This window comes from Lissotriton helveticus, chromosome 12 (genome assembly GCF_964261635.1).
Source record: "Lissotriton helveticus chromosome 12, aLisHel1.1, whole genome shotgun sequence".
NCBI classification, from domain to species: Eukaryota; Metazoa; Chordata; class Amphibia; order Caudata; family Salamandridae; genus Lissotriton; species Lissotriton helveticus.
Genome location: NC_136073.1, coordinates 577,360,244 through 577,373,704, shown reverse-complemented (window position 1 = coordinate 577,373,704; position 13,461 = coordinate 577,360,244). Strand labels below are relative to the sequence as shown.

Genomic DNA, 13,461 nt, shown 5'->3' with positions numbered 1-13,461 from the left:
GGACGGTGTATTCTACCTGGAAATCTATGACTCAATGTTTACAGATCCTATGCCATTTAGTAAGGGGTATACCCTTCCAAAACAGCAGCAAAAACTATGGGTGAAGGCAGTGAGTGGGGAAAGAATGGAAAGGAGGATAAAGTTTGGGAAGAGGGGGTGAAGGGAGAATGTCCATACAGGAAGTAAAGGTGGGAGAGAGAATGGTTGGAATTAGCAAAGGAAGTGCAAAATCGAGGTGAAAAAGTGGAGAGGTGCAATGAGGGTAACTGGTGGGTAAAACGAGAGGGATTAGGGAAATGAGAGAAGGGGAGGAAATGAATGGGGGACTGGAAGAAAGGAGGGAGAAAGAAATAGAAGTGGAAAAATTAGAAAAAGTAGAGAAAGTGTGCTGGGGAAGGGAGGAAAGGGAGAATAAGTAAAAGGGAAGGGAGCCCCAGGAAGGGTGAAAAGAGGAAAGAAGACAGGGTGGAGTGTAGAAATAGGAAGGTGATTGGTAAGGGAGGGGTAACAAGGTAAATGGATTAAGGGAAGAAAGGGATGGGCAGAAAGCAGGATAGCAGAGATATTTGGAATGAAAAGAAAATGTGATGTGGCTAGGCAAGACAGCCATACATGGTAGAAGGGCGATCTGGTTGGTGAGCAGGGAGGGTACTTCAGAGGTAAGGAAGGAGTGCAGAAAAGAAAGGAAAAGGGGACAAGAAGAGAAGACAAGAAGTGTAAAGGAGAAAAGAAGTAAAAGAAGAAACAAGAACATAAAAGCAGAGACGTTAAGTCATAGTTGACGAACTGGAAAAGGTATATGGAGAGAAGACAGTTTGGAAAAAGGAAACGAGGCGCATGGGAGAAATAAATGAAATGAAGGAAAGGGAGCGAGATAGCAAGGGATATGGAGAGAAACCAGAGAGTGAGAGATAATAGAAGAGAAAGTGGAAGTTAAACAGCGTGGAAGAAGGGCAGGAGGAGATGGGGGTAAGGAATGAAAATAAGACTCCTAAAGATGAGATGGAAGGACTAGAGAGAGAGAGAAGGGGGAAGTGGACAAGGTCAAAGAAATGAGGAAGAACTGAGGATAGAGAGAAAGGGCTTGAGGAAGCTGGGAAAGAAGGTGGAATGGATTTAATTGATATTGAAAGGAAGGAATGGGCAGGAAGTAGGAAGGTAAGCATAGAAAGGAAATGGAGAGAGAAAGTGAGGGAAAAGAAAAAGAGGTGGATAGAGGACCAAAGAACATAAGAGAGGTAAAGATGTGAATGGGGTTGTGAGGCATAGTAGGAAGAGTGAAAGCTAAAGGGGGAGATTGGGTGAGTGACAGGAATGTAACAGAAGTGGTAAGTGAAAGAATAGGAAAGATATAGAATGGAAAAGGACTGAGTAGGAGTGACATGGCCAGACAGGAAGAAAATATGAAGGGAAGAAGTTGAGGTTAGGGGAATGGAGAGATCAAGAAGAGAAGCAAAAATTGAAAGAATTTGAAAAGGTAGTTGTTGCAAAAAAAAGTCTCTATTTGCATGATCACCCTATCAATTTTTGACTGATGCTGCTAGGTTTTCAACTCTGGGAGTGCACTGAAATCTGCTAACCAGCCAGTGCACTCACTCTCAGAAGTATATGTTTAATTGGCTTATATGCAATTGACATACGTTAACTTACTTATAAGTCCCTATTATATGGTACCAGAGGGACCTAGGGCCTGTATGTTAAAGTGCCCCTCATGGGCTTCAGCACTTCTTATGTCACCCCGATTTTGACAAAGTAAAATTTTCTACCAGCCTTCCACTGCAGACTGGTAAAGCAGTTTTAAACTGCTAACTCAACTTTGCCATTGAAACCAATAACAAAGTCCAAACCTCCTTTTTGTTAAAATATGTTACCCATATCGAGCATTAAAGCAGGGTGCTGTGTATTAAGAAGTAGGACATGTAGTTTTGGATGTCCTCACTGGCATAACGACACTTGAGTGGGCCTCCCTGCAAGGCACGTGGAGGGGCCCCCTACGGGCTCAATCAGGAGCTCTGCAGCCAGAGTGCTGTGCTGAGGGGGCCCTCTGGAGCTTTGGGGCCCCCTGCACCGCGGGGGCTGCGGGGCCTGTGTTACGCCCCTGAAAGTCCTAATAGTAAAAAGTCCAAATTGTTGTTTTTCCTTGTGGAAGAATAGATAGCCCAATTGGAGAGTCTAGGGTTACACACTGGCAAGTCAACTGTGCTAACTCCTGAATGGTACCACTAAAGTTGGTACTTCAAAGTATCAAAAGAATCAACTTGATGCCCAGGTCGAATTTAATGTAACTTTTGAGTAAAAGGCAACTTTAGAAAGTGCCAATCTGTTGCCCAATTTTTGCAGTTGGCATGTGTAGATGCAGGTCACAAGACAGCCTTCTGCCCTCCTGGGGAGAGGTGTGAATGACTCCAGGAAAGTACACAATACAGCCCTGCCGTTGGACTAAGTCTTACCTTTCCATGGCAGGAAGCCACACAGGGAATGAGCTCAATAGATGAGCTTCAAAGAGGAAGGTGCCTTTCAAGGGCAAGTGGTGGGCACAAACAAGAGAGGCTTCTCTTTTGTTCTGGTAGACAGGTTGGTGTTGGGGACAGTGAGGGGGAAACAGTGGTCAAACCAGTTTTCCAGTGGTTATGTAGCTCTCAGGTAGCCACACTTCAAGGGTGGGCTACCAAGCTCCAAAAACCGAGAGAAGGGTTCTGCCATCTTTGGAGTGGGAAGAATATTGCATCTTGGGATAGCTAGATGCCACAATTTGCAGGAAAGTCATCATCAGACAGGAGACCTGGTAGCCCATAAGTTAGTAGTCACCACATCCCTTGAGGGCAAATTGTGAGCATAAAAATGGCACCTCTAGCAACCAGATCTCAGATGACATCTGTACTCGAGAGAAGACAGAAAAAGGGCTTTCCTGAGGTTTCCTACGCCTGGCAAAGCAAGGCTGTACTAAAGACAGTTTGCATGTGCTGCTCCTGGGCTAGCAAAGAGGGAACTGTGCCTGTGGTGCCCTACTCAAGGAAAAGTCATCCCGAGCCCAGACAGAAGAGGTGAATTCCAAGTTTCAGTTGACTGCCTTTCTGTTACCTCTCGAGGGCCACAAAAGCTGAAGAAGCCACCTTGGCAGGTTGGAAGCCATAATCGCCTGTTTGCTGCTGACCACCAAAGCCCAGCTCAAGAGACCGAACCCGGACACTCCAAAATTGCACCTAAATCTGTTGGACCTGGGAGAGTCATTAAAGTACAGTTTGGTAACTCAAGACAGACACTAGCTGCAGTTAAAGGGAACCACTTGTTTCACTGTGACTGCAGACCAGTAGACCAGTGGCAACTGTTTTTTTGGCTGGAATTCACCTGGACTTCGAGTGACATCAACCTCAGTGGCCAAAGCCATCTAACAGTGTTCCTGGACTAAGTGGTGGCTCCAGGAAGAACCCCTTTGACTGGATCAGCATCTTCAGCATCCTATATCCCTTGCATCAGGACCTCTCTATTGATGTCTACGGTGGTTTGCCCATAGAGCTGGAATTGGACTGGAGAATGCTTTGACTGCAAGGTAACTGTCCTGCTGTGCCTTATTGTCCCTCTTGACTTCCTCATGCTGGAGTTGGTCCCCAAAGGTGGGGTGGAGTGGCCAAACACCACTTTCCAGAGGTTTTCAAAGTAACTACTAACTGCAACCGTTGCCAATGCTTCTTTGCAATTTGAGTGAAAAGCAGCAATTTATAATTTACTTAACCCGTTGCGTGCTAATGACAAGCTCAGCTCGTCATGAGGCACGGTTGAGCTACACTCATGACAAGCTGAGCTCGTCACGGCCGTTGGAACGTTCGCACGTGGGGATAATTTCCCCGCTGTGCTGAACGTTTCGAAAAACGTGTGTGGCCGTGACGAGCTGAGCTCGTCATGAGTGCAGCTCCGTTGTGCCTCATGACGAGCTGAGCTTGTCACCAGCACGGCTGCGCCGCGCGCGGCCCTCCTCCCCCCCGCACAGGAGGTGAAAAACCCCCGCAGGGAAGGGGTTAAAAAGTTATATGGATGGATTTTGTTCATTTCGACATCTAAAATTCATAAAAATATAATCTATTTTTATAAAATGGTTTTGGATTGGATTTTCTTTGTGTCAAGTTTATTTCTTATTGGAATGTTCTGGTACTTCTAAATGACCTGCACGTGTTCCTTTGTTAAAGCCTGACTGCTTGAAGCCATTGCTAGTCAGGGTTGAACTAAGGTCTTACAAAGGAGTCTAACTGGACCAAAGACAGGTTTGTGAGTTTATTACACGTTGATGTTACACAACCACACCATATAACAAACTGCATTTCCTCACAGAGGAAAATGGGTCAGAAAAGATGGAAGGAGAATTAATTAAATAGTTTTATAAAGCACGCAATTACCCTTAGGTGTCTTGGCGCTAAAGGAAGGACAGCAGAGCTGACTGGTTGCTAAAAGGGCAACTAACTCTGACAGCAGCTTATTCCATGGCTTCGGAAAACAGCCAAGGCTTCAGCTGCTCCTGATCTGCAACAGGGAAAGTTGGTGATGCAGGGTAGTTGCCTGTGAGATCCACAGTTTTCCTGCACAAATGGAAAGTGCTCTACCTCCCCATCTTGCTTTGTTTATTCTAGGAATAGGGAGAGGGAACAGAATGGAAATAAGATGAAGGGAAAGAGTAGAGAAGGGATGGTAGAAGGTAGAGTGGGTGTTGACAGGAGAATTGAGGGAGGGAAAGGGAAGGTGGAGGTAAATTAGTGGGGTGGGAGGGGGAAACGTGCAAGTGAGGAAGGAGGTGGAAGGGAAATAAAGAGAAAGGGATGCTAAATGAGAGAAGGGTAATGACTGGTTTGGAAGAGGCCCTGGGCGGGGAGAAGTAAGGGAGAAGACATTGTAGTGACTGTAAGTAGGAAGGGTGAAGGTGAGAATGACATGTAGAAATAAGAAAAAAGAGTAGCAGAGAGAAATGTAGACAATGTGATTCAATAGAAAGGGAAGGGAAATATGACATCATCCATGTGACAATGAAATACACCTCATCACACACTAGTATAATATTTTTCACTCACTGTAAAATAGAAAGTGCCCTATTTCAAACCATTGACACATCAATAGTATTTTCTAAACATCTACTCAGTGAATCGTAGATCTATACGCACATCTAATCACTTACCTATAGATTCAGTGTTATATGCAGTGAATAATTAACAGAACACTAACAAATATACTTATACGCCTATTTCAACATTACACACCAGCACACATTGTATTCACTTATAAAGACATCTTATTGACTTATGCAAACAATGGATCATACTTACATTTACTCACCTACACACTTCTACAAACACAACTTACAGTGAGTGAAAAATATTATACTAGTGTGTGATGAGGTGTATTTCATTGTCACATGGATGATGTCATATTTCCCTTACCTTTCTATTGAATCACATTGTCTACATTTCTCTCTGCTACTCTTTTTTCTTATTTCTACATGTCATTCTCACCTTCACCCTTCCTACTTACAGTCTCTACAAGGTCTTCTCCCTTACTTCTCCCCGCCCAGGGCCTCTTCCAAACCAGTCATTTCCCTTCTCTCATTTAGCATCCCTTTCTCTTTATTTCCATTCCACCTCCTTCCTTACTTGCACGTATCCCCCTCCCACCCCACTAATTTACCTCCACCTTCCCTTTGCCTCCCTCAAATCTCCTGTCAACACCCATTCTGCCTTCTACCATCCCTCCTCTACTCTTTCCCTTCATCTTATTTTCATTCTGTTCCCTCTCCCTATTCCTAGAATAAAAGCAAGATGGGGAGGTAGAGCATTTTCCATGTGTGCAGGAAAACTGTGGATCTCACTGCCAACTACTCTGAATCACCAACTTTCCCTGTTGCAGATCAGGAGCAGCTGAAGCCTTGGCTGTTTTCCGAAGCCGTGGAATAAGCTGCTGTCAGAGTTAGTTGCCCTTTTAGCAACCGGTCAGCTCTGTTGTCCTTCCTTTAGCGCCAAGACACCTAAGGGTAACAAGCATTTGCAATGCAATAGGTCTCGCATTAGGAAAGTTTGAGCTATTGGTATTGTAAATGACAATTTTTTTATGTATGTGTTGGTTTTGAAAATAGCGAAATTAATAACTTTGTCATTTACAATGCCAATAGTTATAAATTTCGCAAATGTCACACCTATAGCATTTGTAATGCAATATGTGTTGTATTTACGTGACTTAGATGTATTGCTATTACAAATAACAATGGCTTTTAATTTGTTTTAATAATGAATACTTAAATAAAAGTTATTGTAATTTATAATGGCAATAGCTTAAACTTTTGTAAATAAATTTTGGGAAGATTATGTTCAGTGTATTTTATTGTGACGAAAATCCAAGAACAGAAGTGAAATATTAACATCTTTTTGTGACATTTGTAGTAAAGCTTGAAACATTGAGAGAACATATTTGAACCAGTTGTTGTTGAATGGTTGCACAGATTGATGCTGTGGTGGCGCTGAGTGATGCTGTGGTGGCGCTGAGTGATGCTGTGGCGTTCAGTGATGCTGTGGTAGTGCATAGTGATGTTGTGGTAGCGCATAGTGATGTTGTGGTTGGGCATAGTGATGTTGTGGTGCCCCTGAGTGATGCTGTGGTGGTGCTGAGTGATGCTGTGGTGATGCGAAAGAGTGAGGGCGATAGATAGATAGAGTGAGGGCGATAGATAGATAGACAGATAGATGGTTGTGTGTGTGGTTGTGTGTGTGTGTGTGTTGTTATGCTTTGCTATGCTATGTTTTGCTATGCTATGTTTTGCTATGCTATGTTTTGTTTTGCTATGCTATGTTTTGTTAAGCTATGCTATGTTTTGTTAAGCTATGCTATGTTATGCTATGTTTTGTTTTGCTATGCTATGCTATGTTATGCTTTGTTTTATGTTATGCTATGTTTTGTTATGCTATGCTATGTTTTGTTATGTTATGTTTTGTTATGCTATGTTTTGTTATGCTATGTTTTGTTATGTTATGTTTTGTTATGCTATGTTTTGTTATGCTATGTTTTGTTGCGTTTGGTACGCTATGCTATGTTTTGCTATGCTATGTTTTGCTATGCTATGTTTTGTTTTGCTATGCTATGTTTTGTTAAGCTATGCTATGTTATGCTTTGTTTTATGTTATGCTATGTTTTGTTATGCTATGCTTTGTTGTGTTTTGTTATGCTATGTTTTGTTGTGTTGTGTTTTGTTATGCTATACTATGTTTTGTTTTGCTATGCTATGTTTTGCTATCCTGGTGTGGTTGTGTGTGTGTGGTTGTGTGTGTGTGGTTGTGTGTGTGTGGTTGTGTGTGTGTGTGTGGGGGGGGGGGTGTGGGGGTGTTTGGGTGGGTGTGTAGGTGTGTGTGCGGGTGTGCGTGTGCGGGTGTGCGTGTGCGGTTGTGCGTGTGCAGTTGTGGGTGCAGTTGTGGGTGCAGTTGTGGGTGCAGTTGTGGGTGCAGTTGTGGGTGTCTGTGGATGTGTGGTTGTGTGTGTGTGGTTGTGTGTGGTTGTGTGTGTGTGTATGGTGTGTGTGTGTGGTTGTGCATGTGTGTGGTTGTGCGTGTGTGTTTGGTTGTGTGTGTGTGAGAAAGAGAATGTGCATGTGTGCGTGCCTGTGTGTGTGTGTGTGTGAGAGAGAGAGAGAGAGAGATAGCGTGTATGTGTGTGTGAGGGGGAGAGAAAGAGAGCAGAGCCTGCACTGCATGTGTGAGTATGCGTGTGTGTGTGAGTGCGAGAGAGCGTTCATGTGTGCCTGTGTGTGTGTGAGAAAGATAGCGCGTGCATGTGTGCATGCATGTGTGTGGGCGAGGAAGAGAGAGTATGCATGTGTGAGTGCATGCGTGTGTGAGAGGGAGAAAGCTTGTGTGCGTGAAAAAGATAGAGTTGTAGGGAGAGCGGGTATATCCTATCAATGAGAGGAAAGGCGCCCCGCGGCACCGGTTCTAATGCAATCTTTTTGTGTTTTAGGTATTTTAAATGCTGTGTTTTCCGGACCTTTGTAATATACACACGCGGGACAAGCGGGGAGCATGGAGTAGAGCAGGAAAAGGTGTGAGGGAACGCACACACACCACCCTAGCCTTTCACAAACGCACCCACTGCTGACTCCGCAGCTGCAGGAGAATCATAACAGGCACCAGCCCTGAGCAGCTGGAATAAATGATGCACCACCACTGCTGGAGACTTTATAGGGAGCAAAGGCCTGCCTGCTGTCAAGCCATGGCCCTATTGAAAGCAGTGAGCACCAATGAATGCCTTACTGTGCATAGCAGTAGTCAAAAGTGCTTCGGCACTGCACACTGCCACCACTACGCCACCAGTGCTTGAGGCCTGAAAGGGAGCAAAGGGGTCCTTGTATCATACCATAGTGAAGCTAAAAGCACCAGTGAAGGTCTTACTGTAACTACCCCCACCACGCCACAAGTGCTAGAGGCCTTGCAGGGAGCAAGGGGTCCTTGTATCATAATAAAAGCACCCATGAATGGCTTACCGTGCCTAGCAGGAATAAATGGTGCTTCGGCACTACACACCAAAGAAAGAGAGAATGCATGTGTGCGTAAGTGTCTGTGTGTGTGCGCGCGAGAGAAGGGGGAAGAGAGAAAGAGCGTGGGCGTGTGTATGTGTGTGAGAGAGCGTGCATGTGTGCGTGCATGCATGCGTGTGAGAGCGTTGAAGTCACCAGTAAACAGAATGATCACTTGACACAGAAATGAGGAGGAGGTCAGTATGGAGAAGCCTCAGTGGGGTGATTTGGCTGGGGGTGAGAGGTGGTAGCAAGTGAGAAATGTGTATTTGATCTCAGGAGAGGCTTGAATGTATTTTGCTGTGACTTTGTATGCAGAGAAGGTGGTTGAATAGGGGTGTTTATGAGTATATAAAGTGGTTTTGGAGAATAGTGGCTTCTTGCCCTTTTCATCTAGTTAGTTAATTAGATCAGATACGAATAGATAATGATGTACTTACGGGGATCTAAATTCTGGAAGGTGAGTGCTTAGGGATTACGAGCCATGCTTCTGTGAGAGAAAGAGAGCGTGCATGTGTGCGTGAGAGAGGGAGAGAGAGAGCTTGTGTGCATGAAAGAGAGAGAGAGTTGATGCTGCATGGCAGAGCATGTTGGGGATCCCACAGCAACCCTCGAACCCCTGTAGGCATGTATTTCGTGGAAAACATGAATATGAGTCCAACTCGAGGTTCGTAGGCGTGTGTAGGGCACCCTGCCATAAACAAGGAGAGACAGATGGCAGACTGAGAGTGAGTAACCAAGAACGAGGAGGGAGAGGCCATAAGACAAGGCAGCGCTGGGAGGGAGGCTGGGCAGAAATGCGAGTCACAGCCAGCCTGGCGGCCGTGAAGTGTGAAACAGTGGGCGGGGAGGCAGGAGCAAATGGTAAGGGGAGCCTTTGAAGAGCAAGGCAGGGGGATAGAAGCGCGTTCACGAGCACGTGCACTTCTACAAATCCGGATCGTAAAAGTCAGCTTTGTGGTTTGGTTGCAATAGGTCTCTCTGCGAGACCTATAAAGGCGTACTGTACGGTATGAAGTGTTGCGAAATTCTCAGTTAATTTTCATCATAAGTATATTAGTTCTTTTTTTTACCGATTCAGTGAGTCGCTTTGCTTTCACAGTAGCAAAGCGACTCTCAGTATGGTTTACCAGCTGGCACCCTATACCTTACCTACAAATGATCATTAGGAAAGGTACATGTGACACTACCTGTAAGTTTACCGCTGTGACTTGGTCCACAAAACCAGGCCCATAAATAGCCGTCTTTCAAGAGGTTTTGAAAGGCTTGAAACCAGGGGCAGCTCCTCCACGTGGGTGGAGAAGCGTCACCCCACTGATTTCTTGCAGTGCAAGAAGCAGAAACATAAAATGGTATTAGACACCTGTGCTGTAGGCGTCCCATCCAATCATTGCAGCATTGTGATTGGTTTAGGGGAGGGAAGGGAGGCTGCTTGATTCCTGTGAAGAGCAGAGAGTTGCAGGACGATGCAGCACAGCACCGGACCGGGCTGACGAAGATAAGTTAGCATTATTATTTTTTAATTTAAAATTACACAACCCCCGCCCCCATTTCCCCCTGCATGACTCCCCCTCCCACCCGCGAGTCCTGCCAGCCTCGACTGCTTGAAACAAGAGGAGAAAAGTTCAGAAGGTATACTCGAAATACAGCAAAATCAAGAGAAATGTAACAAAACTGTAAGTCATTGGCAACTACACAGCACTGCTCTTGATATACCTTTTTCACAGGGCAAACAAATGGCATATAAATGGGAGTTCAACTGTCATCTGATTTTGGGGTAGGTCCAAGACCATTCGTATATATTTTCCCTGTGCAATGCATTTTATTTATGTGTTTGTGTTTTACAATATAAACCATGATCCCTTTGTGTTTTACAATGCCAATAGGTTAAACTCTCGCAAATGTGAGACCTATTACATTGCTTCCTGTTGCAGCGGAAAAGAGGGATCGAACGGGGAATAGGAGCAGTCGGCTGCGAAAGGTGCGGCTTGGTAAGCAGCACAGTACACCACCTGTGGCGCCCTTCTCACAAAAAAGTTACAATTTTGAAAAAATAAACTATGGCGAACTGCGCCTTTCTTTTCTTTGTGGCGGCTAGCCGAAGTCTATTTTTTCAACTCTGTAAAAGTCTGGTAAGCAGCGCAGCATGTAGCCTGTGTTGTGCTGTGCTGTAGGAGAAATTTCTTAAAGAAAATAGTGTTGACACACTGTAAAGAAAAGATGTGTAACTGCACAAATAAAAGGGCCAGGCCTCATGGGAGGTTACAAATGTAGACATGGCGGTACAAAAGAAATACTAGCTAGCCTATCAACAAGTCAGAAGCTAACATTTACAAAGGACAATGCCATAAGCCAATGACAAATGTGGGCAGAGAGTGGGCAGAGCTTCAAGTTCATACCCGAATACAGCATGCCTCGCGCAGCTGCGCATGCGCTGCCCAGGTTCGACCTAAAAAACGGCCACTGGCAGTTTGTGTTATGGTTAGTTATAACGTCAGAGGCATCCAGTCTTCTCACAAACACCCATCTTAAAAATAAAAAAAGTCAACTTTGTTCTCTTTCCCATTCATCCTGCTTTTTTACTGTAAAACGGCATGAGTTAAAATGCCTTCCCAAAAGACGTTAATGACTTGTGGCAGCGTATTTAATGGCACAGCTGTAGCTGCCATCCACAGACTCGAACAACAGTCCTCAAAATACACTGACTCTTTGAAATGGAAACGCTGGCTAAGAAATGCAACTGCAGAATGCTTGTGGGTTTTGGAACGGAAGTGCTCTGTGTATGATGTTTCCGAATCAACACAGAGTGACTGGCGGATGTGGTTATCACAATGCAAAAAAGGCACGCGCGCAATGTGTTATCTTCCTTAATACAGAAGAAAATTGAGGCGAAACAGGAAACATCAAACAGTAGACACAGAACCGGTAACCACACTACGAGAGACCATTCCTCCACTACAGCATTCCAACTAGAAGCAGTGACCCTGCACTAACGTTTCACTTATGCTTAGGTCTGCCAGTCACAGTGTAAACACTACACTGTTCGTATCATGTGATTAGGACTGTCAGACACCCAGACTGTAAACATTGGACTGTTCCTATCATGTGTGTAGGTCTGTTCATACATCCAGACTGTAAACATTGCACTATTTGCATCACTTGTTTATGGCTGTTGGTCACGGACTGCAAACATTGCACTGTTCCTATCACATGCTTAAAACTGTCAGACACACAGACTATAAACATTGCACTATTTGTTTCATATGCTTAAACATTGCACTGTCTGTGTCATGTTCTAAGGATTGTTCAGACACCCAGACTGTAAACATTGCACTATTTGTATCATTTGATTAGGATGTCATTCACAGTCTGCAAACATCGCATTGTTTTTATCATGCGCTTAGGACTATCAGACACCCAGACTGTAAACATTGCACTATTTGTAACACTTGATAATGACAGTCGGTCACAGACTGTAAACATTGCACTGTTGGCATCATGTGCTTAGTATTGTTCAAACCCCAGACTGTAAACATTGCACTATTTGTATCACATGCTTAGGGTTATCAGACGGAATAAATACTGAACTCCTACTTCGTGGTTAGGACTGTCAGACAGTAAACATTGAATAGTTTCTATATTATGGTTAGTTGGGGCCATCAAAGACTGTAAACTGCGCGATTCGAATCGTGTGCTTAAAGTGGGAAGAGACTAAACATTGCACCACTTGTAAGTTGCGCGGAGGGTTGTCCGAGACTGTAAACATTGCACTGAGGTTTCATGTGATTGGGGCTTGTAAACTGATTGTAAAATATGCACTGCTGCCATCGTGTCCCCGGGTCGTTCAGACTGCAAGCACTGAGCCGTTTGGTTATGTGCTTAGCACAAGTAACCAGAAATAATAAACACAGCACTGTCCATACAAAAACAAACCCCCTGTAGACCCCACTCTGATATAGGGTTCAGCAGTTGATGCTACCAGGAAGCAGCGTTCATAGGAACGGTTACAGATACAAGCAATCTATTCATGGCTGCCTGAAAACCGTTACCAAAAGACAAATCACTGTAGGGCACAATACCTCCAGGTAATATGTACACATACAACCATGACTGGCAACGCCTCAATTCGGTCCACAATGTAATCATAGAAACCAGGGCAAGAAAATACAATTACGAATTTTGCTGTTAAGGCTTTAAAATAAATGAAAACAAGGGACCATATAAACTAACATTTACACGATGTGGGTAGATGACATCAACAGAAGTTTGGAGTATACGAGGGGGACAAAACAAATACGGGTTTTTTTTGTGCAAGAGTAATGACAGTTTGAAGGGCCCTTGCTGAAATACTAATGTCAGAAAGCTAGCTTTTTGAATCTCTGTAAAATAACATTTAATACGATCATGAAATTATAAACAAAAATAAATTCACCTTCATGTTTCTGCTATAAGATGAAAGGAATGCAGAGGGCAAAAAAGATAACAGTGAATGGCATGCCAGGCATGCAGCCCTGGTAAGCTCACTCCCATCTTCACTATAACAGGAGTTCAGTGAAAATCTGGCTAGTAGGCACGCTGAAGGAAAACACACCGTCGTTCTAATTGATGAGATTCAAAACTAAAGCAGCCCTGAAATAAAGCCAATGACAATTTTGAAATATGCACATACTGCGCTGCAGTCACCAAACGGGTTAGGCTGAGCATTTGCTTCCAGACTTCATGCACGAGCTTAACACACTCCAATCTTATACCCTTAAGTGATGCTGATGAGTAATTTTTTTTTTTTTTTTTAAACAGTGACATCAAAATCAGGCGTGCATTCTTTGTGTTTTGCTCTGTATGTATTTTTAACAAATGCCCATCTGAACAGTTTTCTCTTCTGAAACGAGCAATCGCATCCAGTTAAGGAAACCTGGACAGAGCCC

At 44.1% G+C, this 13,461-nt stretch overlaps 1 protein-coding gene across 1 annotated transcript in view; it reads right to left on the bottom strand.

Moving 5' to 3' along the window:
* Window positions 1-13,461, bottom strand: part of CNGB1 (cyclic nucleotide gated channel subunit beta 1) — a 1,191,945-nt gene that overhangs the window by 691,325 nt on the left and 487,159 nt on the right.